Source organism: Muntiacus reevesi, chromosome 1 (assembly GCF_963930625.1).
Source record: "Muntiacus reevesi chromosome 1, mMunRee1.1, whole genome shotgun sequence".
Taxonomy (NCBI): domain Eukaryota; kingdom Metazoa; phylum Chordata; class Mammalia; order Artiodactyla; family Cervidae; genus Muntiacus; species Muntiacus reevesi.
The window spans coordinates 199586006-199604421 of NC_089249.1; the positions used below are offsets into that span (position 1 = coordinate 199586006).

General features: G+C 46.4%; 1 long non-coding RNA gene across 4 annotated transcripts; it reads right to left on the reverse strand.

The window, feature by feature from the left end:
* Positions 1–8503: 8503 nt before the first annotated feature.
* LOC136155887 (uncharacterized) lies at positions 8504–16699 on the reverse strand. Of its 4 annotated transcripts, none has more exons than XR_010660883.1 (4): positions 16563–16699; positions 11879–12457; positions 10462–11763; positions 8504–10046 (listed from the first exon to the last, which is right to left on the reverse strand). It is a non-coding gene; the product is annotated as an uncharacterized lncRNA (long non-coding RNA). The 4 variants fall into 4 exon arrangements; XR_010660882.1 differs by having other exon boundaries at positions 10462–10636; positions 11641–12457; XR_010660881.1 differs by having other exon boundaries at positions 10462–12457.
* Positions 16700–18416: the final 1717 nt, after the last annotated feature.

Below are 18416 nucleotides of genomic sequence, written 5' to 3' on the forward strand. Positions count from 1 at the left end.
GCGCAATAACAGGACAAAGCGCCATGTCCCCCCACCCCACGGTCGAGATGGGGAACTCTGGTCGGGACCCCGGTATAAAACGCCGGGTCCCCGCCGCACCCCCCCCCCCGAGGGGGGAAATGGGTCGGGACCCAGAACAGGACATCGGGTCCCTTCCTTGCGGGACCCCGGGACAGGACGCAGGGTCTCCACCCCGCAACCGAGGGAGAACTTGTGTTGGGACGCGAAACAGGACGTCAGGACCCCACCTTGAAGCCGAGAGGGAGACTCGGATCGGGACTCCGGGACAGGACTCTGGGTCCCCACCCCGCGATCGAGGAGGGAACTCGGGCTGGAACCCCGTGGGGGGGAGAGACCCCGGTCAGCCGTCATTTTCGGAGAGTTCCGGTCCGTGCAAACCGGAACTTTTCTCTCTTAGGGCCGTGGGTCATGCACTCACCATCTTCTCCTCGTTCCGGGTTCTCCAAAGCGTGCCCTGCGACCTCGGTTAGTGAGAGCGACTGCGACAGGACGCCAAATAACGCCGGGACTCGTTCACACCAGTGCTGCGGAGGCTGAGAGAAACTTCGCGGGGCTAGAAGCGCACCCGTCGCGTGCCCTGATTGGACGGCTTTCCAGGGCCCGCGCTCTGATTGGACATTAATTCTTCCCCGCCCCTGCCTTGATGGACAGTTCTCCTGGTCCCATCCTATCCTGATTCTGGTTGTCTGGACTCCGCCCAGCCGCTGCTAATTGGACAGTTCAACCAGACCCCGCCCCTGCCCCGAGTGACAGGCCTTGGCTGATCTGCCCACCTGGGACTTGGGCTGCGCGCACAGCCAGTTCTGGGGGCGGCGGATCCCATGGTGTCCGCTCCGCGGTTCCCCTGTGTCCTTCTCCTGCACCCGGAAGTCCAGACTCAAGTTTCCCTGCAGATTGCTCCGTTCAAAGAATGTGGACGAGAAAATACGAGTCATAGCGCTTTGCTGATGGAAATAAAATTAAGCGAATAAACACTTTTATTTAAGCCAAACTGAAGACCACAGAGCTTAAGACAGCTTCTCGGATAACTCAGAGGAACTGCTCAGGAGAAGCACGGTTTTTAGCACAGTTTCCTCTCTTGTCAGAATATAGTACATCAAACAAGTCAGGGCAACATTCTTCCAAGATTTCAAAAAGCCAACAGTCTTATATTGAAGGAGAACCAGCATTGATGCCCCAGGAAGGGAGGCAGCTAATCTTCGTTTTTAAAAAAAAAAAAATGTATTGTTGTATATTTATTTTTGTGCCAGGTGCTTGGAGTTTGCAGGTTTTCTCTAGTTGCTGCAAGTGGAGTCCACTCTCGAGTTGCAGTTCGAGGGCTTCTCATTATAGTGGCATCTCTTGTTTAGCGTGGACTCTCGGGCACTCCGGCTTATTAGTTGTGGCCCCTGGGCTTAGTTGCCCCTGGACTTAGTTGCCTCTGGGCATGCGGGATCTTCCCAGACAGGGGATTGAACCTGTGTCCTCTGCATTACAAGGCAGATTCTTAACCACTGGACCACCAGGGAAGCCCCTAATCTTTATTTTTAAAACACATTTTGCTTTTGGTCAGTGGGTGCTTTAATAATTTAAAGCAGATGGACAATGCATGTTCAATAGGCCACAAACATTGTTTTAACAAAGAATTCGACTTAAATCGGGCTTCCCTGGTGGCTCAGATGGTAAAGAATCCACCTGCAATGCGGAGATCAGAGTTTGATCCCTGGATTGGGAAGATCCTTGGAGAAGGGAAAGGCTACCCAATCCAGAATTCCAGAGACAGAAGCCTGGTGGACTATAGTCCACAGGGTCATAGGGAGTTGGACATGACTGAGCCATTAACACTTTCACTTTTGACTTGAATCAGGTATGCATCAGAATGACTTCCCCAGACCTCAATAGATGAATATCTGTTTCATCAATTTGGCGACCTTCAGTGTCAGGACACGGTGTGGTCTAAGGTCACCATTGCTGAGTCCAGCTCAGCAACATAGAGCGAGAGATGGGTGCCGGCAGGGCGTAAGAAAACACAGACAGAATAGAAAGAAAGATGGGACCAGGGAACTCAAGACCTCGAGGATCAAGAGCCCCGACATTCAATGCCGCATCACTTATATTGAGTTTCTTGGCATGCAGAAAGCATCTGTTTTTTAAGATAACATAAATTTCCCATGTTCCCGGTCACGTCCCCAGTTTATGTTTTTCTTTTGAACTTCTATGTTATTTTCTGTACAAAGGGCACCATATGGCTGGGAGCAAAGATCCCCGCAGGAACATCAGAGAAACAATCAGTGCGTGTGCAAGCAGCTTTCTGACTTGCGCTGACGGGGCATTGCTAAGTCCGCACTCCTCTCTCTCCATCTGCTCAAGCAGGTCACTCTGACCCCAGCCAATCAGCCCATGTACTCTGGTTATTTTTTGTTGCTGTTTCCTGTTATTTTTTCTCATGGTTTTGCAAAGACATCTGGAGAATGTGTCCCCCTTTTTGTTTTTATAACAGTAGGTAGGCTGACTGGGCCACTTCTTTCTTCATTAATTTTCTGAGGACTTTTCTTATGCATCTGAAGACTAAACACAAGATTATTAAAAAACAACAAAAAGATATAAGCCTATAAGCAGCCTATAAGCCTGCCACCTATGCCTTTTATCCAGTCCAAAGGATTCAGTACTTTTAGTCCATCAGCTATACCTTGTAAGGTTTTGGTACAGGGTAACAGCTTAAAGATGCATGTTGCATGCCAATAATTTTGGCTTGTATGTCCAATGTAAGGTTATCAACTTTGTGTCACTGAGATATCACAAGCCTCAAGTATGTGTGTTGTACTGCAGGGAAACTCATATCATACCAGCTTTTAGTCAGTCTGTGAATTTTGAAATGTGAACAGCTGCACTTCCTTTTTAAAATTGTATAGCAATGGATGTACAGCTATGCCATGTACAAAAAGCCACTGACTTTCGCTCTTAAGAGGATAACCGTTACAGAATGTGAATTGTATATTCATTTAAAATCAAATGATAAGACCAGTATAGCCTTGGTAACCCTACCTCCTGGTCACCACTAAAATACATCCTGTCTGGGAATTGCCTGGTAGTACAATGATTAGGAGACTTCCCAGGTGGCACTAGTGGTAAAGAACCCACCTGCCAATGCAGGAGACATGAGAGACGTAGGTTTGATCCCTGGCAACCCACTCCAGTATTCCTGCCTGGAGAATCCCATGGTCAGAGCAACTTGGTGGGCTACAGTCCATGGGGTTGCAAAAAATCAGACTTGACTGAGTGAATATCACTTTCACTTTCACATGGAGAAAAGTAGATTCAAGTTCTTTTCCCATTTTTTTTTTTTAAACTGAATCGTTGGCATTTTGTTATACAAAGTTGTTTCAGGTATTCTGGATAATAAAACCTTGTCACATATATGATTCAAAAACGGGTTCTCTCATTCTGTAGGGTGTCTTTTCACTCTCTTGATAGTGTCCTTTGATGCACAAAACATTTTAATTTTCATGGAGTCCAATTGATATATTTTGTCTTGTGTTGTTAGTGCCTTCAGAACCAGGCATCAGGATATGACATGCGTGCCTACACACAGTGCTCTCTTCTTGCCCCTGCTGTTCTTGCGCCCATCTCTCTCTCCTCTAGAAACACTGGCATCTCCCTGTCCCTCAAGTACCCAAGGCCCACTTCTGCCTTAGGAGCTGCATTAGTCTGCTTGGGCCGCCCAAAAAAGCACTGGAGACAGCGGGGCTGAAATCAACAATAATTTATTTTCTCACGGTTTGGGAGGCTGGACCTACCCGATGAAGTTGTTAGCAGAGCTGGATCTTCTGGAGGCTCTGAGGAGGAACCTGGTTCCAGGCATGTCTCCAGGTTTCTGGATACTGCCGACAATCCTTTGCATGTCTTGTCTTGTAGAGAGATCACACCAGGGACGTCCCTGCCAATGCAGGGGACACGGGTTCGATCCTTGGTCTGGGAAGATCCCACATGACTCAGAGTAACTAAGTCAGAGCGCCACAGCTACTGAGCCCATGCTCTAGAGCCTGAGAGCTGTAACTACCGAGCCCATGTGCTGCAACTACTGAGGCCCATGTACCTAGAGCCTGTGGTCCTAAAGCCTGTTCTCCGGAACAGCAGAAGCCACTGCAATGAGAAGCCCAAGCTCCACAATGAAGAGCAGACCCAGCTCACCTCAACTAGAGAAAGCCTGTGCAAAAAGCAACAAAGATCCAGCGCTGCCAAAAATAAAATAAATAAATAAAAGGAAGATCGCATCAACCTCTGCTCTGATTTTACACAGCTAAGACATGTCTGTCTCCTGGGCAGGTGTCTGTGTCCCAATACACATCATTGGATTACGACCTACTCCAATCCATTATGGCCACACCCTGATTACATCTGCACATACCTTATTTCCAAATCAGGTTTGAGAAAAGGAGTATTTCCTACCATATCAGTAAACAAGGATGTCAATCGTCAGTGATTGCAGCCCTCCAGTGAGAGCCACTGAACCTGAAGGAAATCAGGAAGAAGAATATCTGCCATCTATCAGCCATCAGACTGCATCCACTCCCCACAGTGAGCCCTGAAGAACTCAGAATGTGAAAACACAGGATACTGGCCCCAGGTAGCTGAGATGCATATCAAAGGAATGATTTCAGTGAGCCCAGACTTTTGCATCTTCTCGTACACAGAAAAGCGCTAAATTTCTTAACTTGGGATATTTTGTTTCCTTCAATTAACAGTCAGTTTTTGATGTTCTGACTACCTGCCCTTTGTTGCAACACTTCTATATAACCTGGCTCCTCCTCCCACCTCCTTGGAGCAGTTCTCTCAGGTTAACTTGAGATGCTGCCTCCAGGGCTTAAGTCCCTAAAATTCCCTCTGGATAAAACAAAACTCTCAACTTTTAGGTTGTGAATATCTTTTAAATCCACAGGTTGTATGAGAGATTCCAGGTGGACATGAAATTGGTGGTGATGAGGAGGGAGGGAGGGAGGAGATATTACTGAATTCAGTATATATGCATACATGCATGGGTTAATAGTCACTGTTGCTCTGGCTAAGCCATGAGAAAATCACTGTGGGAAAAGAATAAAAGCAAGATATAATGATTAAATATAATCCAAACAAAAGTACATCGGGTTGATTAGTTGGGGTCATCATGCCCTGCTAAGCTAAGGGAAAATAGTGTGGACCTTGGAATGCTGGGTCAGCGCAAGTTCAGAACACTGCTTGTGCACATACCAAGATGTTTTTCCAGAGCATATGCAGGTCTATGACCTCCAGCTGGGTGATACCCCTTGTACAAAAAAATAACAAAGGTAGTTCAAAGTAATCAATAAAATGGGAGATGTGACCGGGGACACAAGAGGCTGATTTTATCACAGCACAACAGATATTTCCTGCTTGCCAAAACACTAAATAAAAGGGATGTGGCTCTGAGGAACAAGGTTCTTGATTCTAGAGGTCTTGAGTCCCCCACTCCCATCTTTGAAACTTTAATTCTGTCTCTAGTTTCTTTTTTCCAAACTGTGTCGGCCACTTTTGATCCTCACCTGCTGTGCTGGCCACAGTACATACATGTCCTTGTATATAGTTTAATAATCTACTTAGGTATCAACTGCCAGTGTTAGCTGAAATAGTTTACTCTTCTGCTACAATATTCACTGCAGAGACTGACTGAATGAATGAATTAAATCTTCTCCATATCCCTCTCACGCCCTCATGAGTGCATGCTGAGTTGTTCAGTCATGACCAACTCTTTGTGACCGCACGGACTGTAGCCCACCAGGTTTCTCTGTCCATGGGATTCTCCAGGCAAGAATATTGGAGTGGGTTGCCATTTCCTTGTCCAGGGGATCTTCCTGACTCAGGGATTGAACTCTGCATCGCAGGCAGATTCTTTACTGTCTGAGCCACCAGGGAAGCCCTCTCACCCCATCACTGTGCTACATTTCTTGGTATGATTGTGAAAGGTCAATGAAGCCAACAGGTAGATATGTTTGTGCTAGATTGTTTTTTTCATTGTGTGTGTGACTGGGATATATATTTCCCAGAATCCCTGTCTCTATGATTCCAGGCTAGAATTCACCAACAGCCTAACTTGTATGATGTTTGGAAGGTACTAGTGAATGAAGAAACCAATTACTCTCAGGATCTGGAGCCACCATACACAGACGGGCCAGTGCAGAGGGGCTTGTTGGGCAACCAGTGAGGAGCTTGTGGTCACCAGGCAGGTCAATCAAGCAAGTCCTCAAACCAAACACCCACTTTTTCTCTTCCATTTTCTAAGGGTCCTGACTCCAATTAAGCCTTTATTTCTAAGTCCACAAGCATAATCTGGTGCTAGATATTGACTGTCCCTCCTACGCCATGCACTCTAGGCTCAAACAAACAATTACGCCCCTGACGAATACAGATGTTTGCCCACGGGTCCTTATATGCTCTGCTCCCCTGCGGCTCAAGTGAGATAGCTGCCTTGGTGCTCCCCGAGTGACACCCCTGTCTTGTTGCACAGTGATTATGTCACTAGGCCCTGAGTACAGTAAGCTTTCCCTGGGCCTTCCTGGATCCCCTTCTTGTGGCCACACATGGTCAGCCCCTAAAGGCACACAAGACAGGTACAGATTCACGGCCTCCAAACAAGCAGGTACAGATTCACGGCCTCCAAATAAGCATTCAGTGGGTACCCCTCTAACACTTTAAATCAGATTATTTAAAAAAAAGATTATTTATTTGGCTGTGCCAGGTCTTAGTTCAGCACACAGGATATTTAATTGTGACATGTGGGATCTTGTTTCCTGACTGGGGATCGAACCCAGGCCCACTGTGTTGGGAGCTGAGAATCTCAGCCACTGGCCCGCCAGAGAAGTTCCTGAACTTGATTTTTCAATGCACATTGTTTTAAATCATCCTGGGTGATCACATATAAAGCAACAGGAAATCACATATAAAAATGGACGAATTAAACATACTGGGCTAATCATTTAGAGAGCAGACCCCTGTAAGAGAAAATGCCACAAACTGCTATATATATTCACAGGAGCTTATCTCAGTCTTGGAAGTATTGAGGAACAAGAAATGCAGGGTCATTACAGCCTCTCATAATGGAACTAGGGAAGTAGGTTTCCTCCATCTGTGGCTGCAATATTACATCTGCCATGGTGGAGGAAGGAAACATCCCCTATTAGAGGAACAAGATGTTTTCCACAGAAATCATGTAATTAGAATCCCTGGACATGAAGAGGGTCACAGGATATGAGAAAATCACTGAGGGATCTTCTGAAGCCTGAAGAAGTGGCCTGATGGACCCCAAAGAGCCACAGGAACATGCAGGGAACTGTATGATCCTGAAAACCAAAGAGGACCCATGATAAGGGGCCTTGTCCACATTGCTGAGCAGAGTCCATGCTGCTGCCCAGCAGGTAAACTACATCAAACATGTGTCTGACCGGGGCTGTTCCACACAGGCAGAGCCAGAAGTGAGAAAGCAGTGCTGGAGCTCAGGCCACCAGGCTGCCCTGCAGCTCTGTCTCCTGATGGTACAGAAGAGCTGAGAATCATGGCTTCCTCACTCCAGCTCCAGACTTCATGCATCTTCCTCTTCTCAAGAACTTTAACTCAGAATCACTAACAGAAGGACTCTGGATATACAGTTTCCCACCTTACCTAAGATGACAATACAGTTCAGTAGAATCATCTAGACAGCAGCTTTCATCTCCATGCCAACAAGTCATCCTTCTTAACTCAAGTGTTTTGTGTCCAATTTCTAACTGAGGTCAAGGATAATGAACAGAGGACAAATTACAAACATTACCAGGCAAGGCAGAAGGCCTTTCAAGACCTTCCACAATTACTAATTACTGTGAAGAACACAGATACGGTATCCATTGTCTACAAAGAAACATAGAAGACACAACTTTCAGTATAAAGGCTCTAGGCGAGGGTAAATACTGAGCCAGAAAATTCTTCTATGACTAACAATGGACCAGGAAATACTTTTCAACAACACAGACCTCATATCATGACTGCATACTGGGAATATAAAACAAAGAAAGAATCAAAAACTTGTCACCTAAACATACCAAGTTGCACACATGCACACACACAAAATGAAAATCAAAAACCACTTACACCCCTGGGTTCAAAAGACTTTGTAGGGACTTCTCTGGTGGTCCAATGGTTAAGGGTCCTCCTTCCAATGCAGGGGACATGGGTTCATTTCCTGGTCCTCGAAGATCCCACATGCCTCGGGGCAACTAAGCCTGTACATCACAACTACTGAGCCCATGCTCTGCAACAAGAGAGTGCCGCCACTCGCCACAACCAGAGAAATCCCTCTCACAGCAATGGAGACCTGACACAGTCAAAAATAATTTTTAAAAAGACATTGTAACAGGAATTCTCTGGCGGTCCAATGGTTAGGACTCTGCACTTTCACTGCAGAAGCACAGATATCATGCTTGGTTAGAAAACTAAGATTCCCCCAAGCCAAGAGACATTGTAATAGAAATGAGATAAACTTTATATGACTGCATGATGATGAAAAATCAAAGGTAACGAAATATAACTAGTACAGATGAAGGAGACAGAGGGATATTTACCTTAAGTGTTCAGATTAGCAACATGAACTAGAAATGAATACCCTGGGATCCCTATTGAGGATGAGGCACTTAGGAAGGGAAAACCATATTTATATCCATTAAGAGATTTCTGTCATGCCCTGAGTTTTTGTGTATGAAATAAGTGAAGAGCTGAAGGTTTTCCCACAGTGTCCCATTCACAAGGTTCTGCTCCAGGGCGCTGCTCACATTCCAAGTCTGAAGTGAAAGTGAAGTCTCTCCCAGAGGCCTGGTATTCAGAGTTGCTCCCCGGTGTGTGTCCTCATGTGTCCTCGCAGGTTTGTGGGGTACCAAAAAGCTTTCCCACACTGCTGACATGCGTAGGGCTTCTCCTCATTGTGCATTTGCACATGCTTCCTTAAGGAGGAGGGCCAACAGAAAGCCTTCTGGCACTGCATGCATGTGTAGGCTTTCTCCCTGCTTGTGTCCTCAGGTGTCCACAAAGGGAGCCTTGACGCATGAAGGCTTTTCCACAGAGTGGACATCCAAAGGGCTTCTCCCCCGTGTGTGTTCTGTCATGTTCCCGGAGGGACATGGAGCAGCTGTAGGCTTTGCCACATTCTGTGCATTCGTAGGGCTTTGCTCCACTGTGCATCCTCACGTGCTTTTTAAAATGTCTCTGACGCTTGAAGGCTTTCCTGCAGTGCTGGCATTCATAGGGCTTCTCCTGACTGTCTATTCCTGCATGTTCCCTGAGGGATAAGGAGGAGCTATAGGCTTTGCCACATTCTGTGCATTCATAGGGTTTCATGCTGCTGTGTGTTTTCATGTCTTCTGAAGTATCTGGGACAACTGAAGGATTTCCCACATTTCTTACACACATAAGATTTGTCAGTGGTGTGTATCATCATATGTCCAACCAGGGATGAGGAATATCGGAGGACTTGCTCACAATCCTCACACTCACAGTGTTTTTCTCCAGTGTGAGTTCTCATGTGCCATGCAAGGTACGAATGATAGGTAAAGGATTTCCCGCAGACTTTACATATGTGGGTTTTCTGTCCATGCTGACCTCTCTCATGTCCCTTAAAGGATGAGGGAAAAGTGAGAGCTTTTCCAGATTTCTTACAATCTGAAGACCGTTTACTACCATGACTCTTCACGCATCTCTTACATGTTCTCCCAGCATCCTGACATTTATTAGGTTCCTCTACAATGTCTATTCCCCTAGGAGGGCTTAGGCATGAGACACAGCTGCAGGCTTCCCCACATTCCTCACATGGATAATGTCTGTATCCAGGGAGAGATCTCTGCTGATTTTGGAAAGAACAACCCCTGTAGGCTTTTCCACACTTAGTGCATTTACAGGGCTGAATTCCAGACCAATATCCTTTATGCACAGTAACATCTGTAATTTGGTTCAGGGCTTCCAGACAGTGATGACCTTCATTAACTATGAAGAGCTTTTCCACCAAATGATTTCTGTTCAAAATGGGAAACACAGTATTAGAGATGAATGATTATAAGTGATTTCTTCACTAATGATTTATTGATGATTACTCATTATTATTTTGACTACATATTGCCGTTTTCAATGAATGAGCATAGTTTTTATACTCTCTGCATTGTGACAAAGTGAAACAAGTTTAATGCTCTGGCTGAGGGCTAAAACAGAGTCAACATTTTCTGTGTTTCTTAAATACAGGGTATCTTGGCCATCATTTTTGTTTCCAACCTCATTATGATTTAGATACTCAACATCAAATTTAGGAAAGTATTTTCTTTGGAAATTTTTCTAAGTACAAATTTGATTAGCTAGGTTTACACCTTTCCTTTAGTTTCAAGTGAGTCTAACAGGCTGCAGGTATCCCCCAGCCACCGTGGCAGCGCCACTCACCTCCAATCCCTTTCTAGGGTCTGGTGACCTCCGATGTCAAGAAACATCCAGTTTTCTCCAAAAACAGACCAGAAATCACTTCTTGTGATTCTTACTTTTTTCTCTTCACTGCACAGTTCATTCTTCAAAATATCACACTGAGTACTTGATCTAGTTTTAACTTGAAGGCAAGAACCTGTAACAATTGGTAGTGTAACTAAATTCTCAGGAAAGAAACAGTGGGATGAAGGAAAGAAAAGAAACCATATGTAGATTACTTTCCATATACAGATTCAAAAATGTAAACAAACTTTATAAGGGGAAATAGACATGGGGACAAAGAAAAGACCTTGACTATTTGGAATTTTGGCCATCACAGGAAAAATGAGTCCAAGTGGCAGCTTTGTTCATTCAGATATTTCAAAAAGAATGGAGACTGATATCTGATCAATATTATCAAAGAAGGAAAGTAGGAAGAAGTGGGGCAAAACGCACTTTCCCAAATCCTCCCTTTGTACAGAGAGGTACAAAAAGACTTCTTGAGTAGGCAAGGATGGATAAAAACTCCAAGAGGGAAGCCAGGTTAATTATACCCATCACCTTCTCAAAGACCTAGTCATGTTCCTAATGGGTATGTCCAAACATCACTGCCTGATCCAGAACCTGCTCCTCCCAAGAGGTGAGCTCCCTGGTGATCTCAGGTACAGAGGCCCTGGACGAGGCCTGTGTCCACAGACCCAGCAGCCCTTGGGATGTTGGATAGTGTGTGGCTGCCATCCTGCTAGTGGAGAAAGTTCCTCATGGGGAGGGTGGAGAACAGCAAGCTGTCCATGAGATGGGCTGATTCTATACTCCTCATGTCACTGACAATGGGTCAGTGTGGGTTTAACTGCAGCAAGATCAACGTGTCAAATGTGTATTGACAAGTGTAACTTTCACAGGGTGAAACCGTTATGCTTCTCTCACTGCTCAAATTAGGGAACCTTGAGATTCTGCTCAAGAGTGACAAAAAGTCAATCAATGCATGAAACTGTTTTCATGGAAAAGCAAAACCTGATTATAGGTAGGTTCTATAATGACAGGGGCCATGTCTGCCTTTTTTCCAACATATTCCCATCCCTGTCCCTCGTAAGAAACAACATTGTAAGAAATAACTGTTCCCTAAAGACTTAGTGCAGGGAGGAAGCTGTCTTCACCCACAGAGGCCAGGTTCCTGCATGTCTCCAGCATCACATCTCTGTAGAGTTTCCTCTGACCAGGGTCAAGCATGGCCCACTCCTCCGGGGTGAAGTTCACAGCCACGTCTTCAAAGACTACTGAATCCTGAAAGAGTCATATATTCTGGGTCAGTGAGGCTCCCCTTTCACCCTTGAGTGTGGGAGGATGGGGAGGCCAACAGGTGGGAACTGGATTCAATTTCTAGGACTCCTGAACTCACACTCTTGTGGGAAATGACCACACGCCAGCAAATCCAATGCAGGTTCGTCAGTGATGCAAAGTGCTGGACACTGAAGCAAAATGTGACAGCAACAGTAGACAGGAACTAATGCAGACAGGACTAAAAAGAACTGTTCTTACTGAGATAGTAGATTCTGAGGCATGGTAAAGACTGATAAATGAAACCATCATTCAGATAACATGGAAATGGACATTGGCTTGGTCGAAAGTTATCACTGTCTTGTCACCTTCCAGAACTGGAATCAGAACATCAGTGCTTCTGGATCTGAATAACCATGAACCTGAAGGCAACAGCAACAAGCAGTCTGGTCTGGACCCCTCATATCCGACAGAGGCAGAGACACAACCCCTCCTGTGATGAGGTGGACACTGAGGGTATACAGGCCATCCAGGATGCAGGGCTCAGCACATCTGTTGGGTAAGAAAGGGCCTGGTTCCTCAGGAAGCTGTCAAGCCAGCAGGGCCTCTCAGATAAATACCAGAGTGCTTGGAATTCAAGGAAGATGTCCACAAACAAGAGTTGTTGAAGAATCCGATGGTGATCAAACCAAAGGTGACTCTAAGAGGGAGAATGAAGAACCTAATTATTGTATTTAGAGAAATATGGGATTACTCTACATTGATATAAAAAGATAACAAGTACAAAACTAAAAACTAGAGTTTTTTTAAGCAAAAAAAAATATGGGTTCAAGATGTGAAGAAAAAGGAAATCCCAAACATCAGCTACAAAGAAGGCAAAGTTACTTCAACTAGGGTTGCAACTGAGTTTGCTAGTCACATACTTGATGAGAGCACTGTATCAGAAATATATGTGAAGAATTCACATAACAACAATCCTGGAGAAGGAAATGGCAACCTACTCTGGTATTCTTGCCTGGGAAATCCCATGGACAGAGGAGCCTGATGGATGATACAGTCCATGGGGTTGCAAGAATTGGACATGACTTAGTGACTAAACAACATGACAACAATAAAAAATAAAAGACAAACAAGACAACTCAATAATGGGGCAATAAATGTGAGTAGAGAATTCTCCAAAGATATACAAATGGCCAATAACCACATGAAAAGATGTTAAACACCAATAGTATTAATAATTGGGAATCCATATACAAAATTGAATAGTGGGGAGACACTTTCCAACCCCTTCTAGGAGGCTAGCATTATGCTGATACCAAAACCAGAAAAAGACATCACACATAAAGAAAGCTACAGAGCAGTATCCCATATAAACACAAACAAAAAAAAAATCCTCAACAAAATGTCAGCAATCCAAATCCAGAGAGATATAAAAAGGATTTAACACCATGACCAAGTGGGATTTATTCCAGGAATAAAGAGTTTGGTTCAAAGAAACAAAGTTACTGCTGCTGTTGCTGCGTTGCTTCAGCCGTGTCCGACTCTGTGCGACCCCATAGCTGGCAGCCCACCAGGCTCCCCCCGTCCCTGGAATTCTCCAGGCAAGAACACTGGAGTGGGTTGCCATTTCCTTCTCCAATGCATGAAAGTGAAAAGTGAAAGTGAAGTTGCTCAGTCGTGTCTGACTCTTAGCAACCCCATGCACTGTGTAGCCTACCAGACTCTTCCATCCAATAAGGTATCACATACCTTATTAATAAAGAACAAAAACCACACGATCACCCCAGTAGACTCAGAAAAGGTATCTGTGAAAACACATAAACTTTGGGACTTTCCTGTTGGCTCAGGGGTAAAGGATCTGCATGTCAATGCTGGCGACACGGGTTCAAACCCTGGTCCATGAAGATCCCACATGCTGTGAAGCAACTAAGTCCATGGGTAACTACTGAGCTAGCACTCTGGAGCCCACGAGCTGTAGCTACTGAAGGTCGAGTGCCTAAAGCCTGTGTTTCACAACAAGAAAAGCTACTGCAATGTGAAGCCTGGGCAATGAAGAGCAGCCTCTGCTCGCTGCGACTAGAAAAAGCCCAAGAGCAGTCACGAAGATCTGGCACAACCAAAGGGGAAAAAAAAAAGACTGCTTTGCCAATGCAGGGGGCACGGGTTTGATCCATAGTTGGGGAACTAAGATTCCACATACCATGTGGATAGGCAAAAAAAAGATTAAGAAAAAAAAAAGAAAAGAAAAGGACTCAGAAAGGGCTTCTCAAGTGGCTTAGTGGTAAACAATCCACCTGCCAATGCAGGAGACATTAGTTTGATCCCGTGGAGCAAATAAGTCCATGCACCACAACAAGAGAAGACACCGCAATGATAAGCCCACACACAACTAGAGAGTAGCCCCAGCTGGCCACAACTAGAGAAAAGTCCCAGCAGCACTGAAGACCCAGCACAGTCAAACATAAATAAATAAAAATTTTGAAAAAAATGCAAAATATCTCATTGTAATGCTTTTTAAGAAAGGGAAGAAAAACAACCCCACATCATCTTTTCTTGATAAAAATACTCAGCAAATTAGAAACAGAGCGAATGAAATGCTAAAGGGCATCCAGGAGATGCTGATACCTAACATTTGAACAGACACTCTTCCAAAGAAGAAATATAAATGATCAATAAGCTCATGAAAAGGAAAACAAAAAAAGAAAAAACAAATGTTCATGAAAAGATGTTCAATATGAGTCATCAGGGAAATGCAAGGAAACTTTTGGGAATTCAGTCTGATTTGTTTTCAGTACTACGGAGTGAAAATGGTGATCCCACAGTTGCCTTAATAGAGGTTTCCTGGATAGAAATGTGGCCCCACACTCCACCGTGGAGGTGCTGGCTTAAAGCAGAGTGGGTCAGCCATGCTCACCCATCACCACCTGTGTACTGTCTGCATCAGCCAAGGACAGTGCCTGCAGCAGAGTCCGACCACCATCCTGAACCATCCATAAGCCATATCATTCTTGTGGAAACTCCCAACATGGCCCCATCAAGTAAGAAAAAAGATAAGAAAGAACTTTTAAAAGCCCGAGATTGTGAGTTGGGAGACACATGGAGTCAGCAAGGAGAAGCTCCCAGAGGATGTGGTCGGTGATGTGATGAAGCCTGGTAAAGGGAAAACTAGCTCTTCCTTCTTGCGTGTTTGAGGAAAACTCAGTTTTCCCTCCTGTGTGTTTCTTCCCTCTGTGTCTCTTTACCCTCACGGAGACCACATCACTTCAGAGACTCCTGGTCACCAATATGTCGTGGTTTCTCCCTATACCAGGCAATTCTGTGACTCCAGCTGGGTTTCCTACCCTTGAAACTGGGGTCTGACACGCTCTACCTGGAGATGGCATTGGATTCCACCTGTGGAATCACCTCAGTCCCTCAAGACTGCCTCCAACCCCCAGACACACACACACACTTCAGATGCCAGTCTCAGGATCAGACTGTCACCTGTGCTTCTTCAGATCTACCAGCTGTAGATCAGTTTCCCACGACCCCTCTCCTGAGGTTCCATTATTTTTTAAAAATTAACTAATTATTTTTGGCTTAATTGGGTCTTAGTTGCTCTGTGGCATGTGGGATTTAATCCCAGACCAGGGATCAAACCCACAACCACTGCATTGGAAGGAGGTTTCTTAACCATTAGACCACCAGGGAAGTCTCAGGTTCCATTATTTTGCTAGAGCAAATTACTCCTCTGTGTAAAATAAACTCTGTCTACCTTTTGAGACACTTACAGACCGCCCCGCCCCCCACCTCTGTACCCGGCAATAACACACTTGAATGAAAGTATGAAAGTGCATGCTTAGGAAGTCTGAATTTTTCACTTGACCAAGTGTTCACAATTGCCCATTTCTAACCCAAACTTTCCCCTGACTTTCTGGTCACCAGCTCCCCCTGTCCATCCTCAAAAAGCACTGAAATGCAGAATAAAGCTCCCCTTCTTCCCATCTGGGCTGAGAATGCACTGACCCCAGAGAGCCCCCAGGCTGTCAAACGGCCTCGCTCTCACCCTCCTCACCCAGAACAAAAAACAGTCTCTGTTTCGTCTGAGACCCTGGGATATATGTTGAGATAGGAGTCCTGTTCCCTACTCCAAATCTCTGGAATATTAAAACAAGCCCACAGACCTAATTGGAGTCAGCATAAGGCTGAGTCCCAAGACACCGAGCTGGCTGAACTTCAGTTTCAGCCTCTCCCAGAAATAGAATTTGAAAGCAGTCAATCAGGAATTACCTGGTCGGCACAGTGAGGCGATCTGCCTGGCAGACCCGCGCCCTCCCTAGAGTAAAGGAACCTGCCACAGACAAAACCCACTTTCGCTGCTTCCTTCGACCCGCTCACTTCTGCCTACAGGAGACTTTCAACCCGCAGGACCCTTCTGTGCTGGATGGGAAGCTGCCAGATTCATGAATTAATGAATAAAACCGGTAAGAGCTTGGAAACTTACTTCGTTCTGTTTTTTAATGGGAATAAAGCACCTTCTTACCTGGTAGGGATATGACTGCATCTGTCAGGTCAGGACGGGTCCCCTTACCCCAGCCCCTGACCACTGCCCGGGTCACCCGGTCCTCCCCGGGATCCCCAAGGGGCGAATTCACAGGCAGAGACTTCCACTCAAGAGGGGACGGGAAGGGACAGGACAACGGGGTCGAGGGGGAAGACTTGGGTCGCTATCTAGAGGAGCGGGCGCCGGAAACCCGGGCCTGCCTCCGCTCCCAGCGTGTCCTAATCAGCCCTAGCTGGTCTCCAGCTCCGGTCAGAGAACTCACCATATCTGCCAGTTCCTGGATCTCCAGAGCATCCTTCCCGGAGCCCGCGAGGCCACGGAAACAGGACACCTGGGGCCGCAACCCTCAGGCATGCTGGAGAACCCAGGTCTGAAGTGAGAGACGCCTGCGCGGGCGGGGAGGGCCTCCGCCCTCTAATTGGACGGTGTCCCACGCACTCCTCCCCCAGATGCTTCCTGTGAACGTAATACCCGCCCCCGCAGCCCTTGATTGAAAGGTTCTCTGGGAAGTGGCGATCTTATTGGATGGTACTCCTGACACTCACCCCAGGACTTCGAAAGGATAATGCTCAGGCAAGATTCCGGGCCCTGATTGGACAGTTGTTCAGACCCTGTTACCCTGACACCTCCCCTGCAGTTCTGGTTATTCTCCTGGGTTCGCCCCCGCCTCCCTTGACTGGACAGTGTTACTGTCCTTCCAGGCTTCAATGTTCAATGTAAGTTCCGCCCCGCTTATGCCGGGCGGAAGTGCGGTTTTTAGCTTCAGCCCATCCCTGCCCGGGCTCCTTCTAGATACCTGGACTCGCTAGCCCGGGACGTGGGTTCCTAGCAGAACTTGTCCCCGGGCAGGTGGACCTGGATTGAGAAGTCCTGACTTACTTGCCTCGCAGAGACCCCTGTCCAGGGTAGGGACTGGATGAGATGGGACAGGAGAGCCTGGTGACCTCAGGGGCCAATGGTCCGGGGGTGAAGTCACTGTGGGTCTGTGCCATTTCTTTAACAAAGACATTCACGTCCGCATAAAAGCCAGGATCCCTCTGTGTTTGACGTGTGACCTTTGGCACCAGGAGGCCCCGCTCTCCTAACCCGGCTCCCAATATGGGCTTGACCAAGTTCTTTTGAGTCCTATTTCATAGCCCACGGTATCAGGCTCTCTCCCCACAGGGAATGGGAACGCTGGATCGCAGCCCCTCACCCCCCACCCCCCACCCCGTCTGAGCAACCGTGAGGTTCTGAACAAGCCCTGGGTCAGCTTTTCCAGACAAGGTACCCAGGAGGCCCCCGTCCAGTCCTACTGGTCTCAGAATCCGCATAGCCCCTCACTAGCCCAACTTTCATCCTGCTTCCTCTCTTCACACAGATGGGAAAAGCCCTTTGCTCTGTGGTTGGAGACGCTGGCCCATCTCAGGCCCGGGCCCCGGTCCTCTGGCAGCCCTCTGTGAATAAGATTCCTCCTTAGTAAGTCTATATAGATTTTTTTTAAAAATCAGATATACTTGTTTTTATAAGACAATTTCATTTTAAAAAATTCTTTATTTTTGGCTGTGTTGGGTCTTCCCTGCTGCGGCAGGCTTTTCTCCAGTTGCAGTTCAGTGGCTTCTCATTGCAGCGGCTTCACTAGTTGCTCAGCACAGGCTCCGTAATTGTTGCGCATGGGCTTAGTTGCTCCCTGGCACGTGGGATCTTCCCAGACCAGGGATCAAACCCATGTCTCCTGCTTTGGCAGGTAGATTCTTAACCACTGAGCCAGCAGGGAAGCCCTAGATACATTTCTTAAATGATGACTCTTGCAGCTTCTGGAGGGCCTGGTTTCAGGGCCATGTGGCCTGGGGTAATACCCCAGTGGATACCAACCTGGGTTGCTGTGCATCAGATTTTTGTGGTTCTATGACACAGCCATAGAGGTTGAGCCACTTGCAGAATCTGAAGACAAGGGTGGGCATAGTAACATGACTTACAAATACCTTTTGGGTGGGGGTGGTGTAGGGGCGCCATGCGGCATGAAGGATCTTAGTTCCCCAAGCAGGAATGAACCTGTGCCCCTGCAGTAGAAGCACACTGTCAGGCAAGTTCACAAATAGATTTAAATCACATGACCTGATTTGGGTGTATGTGG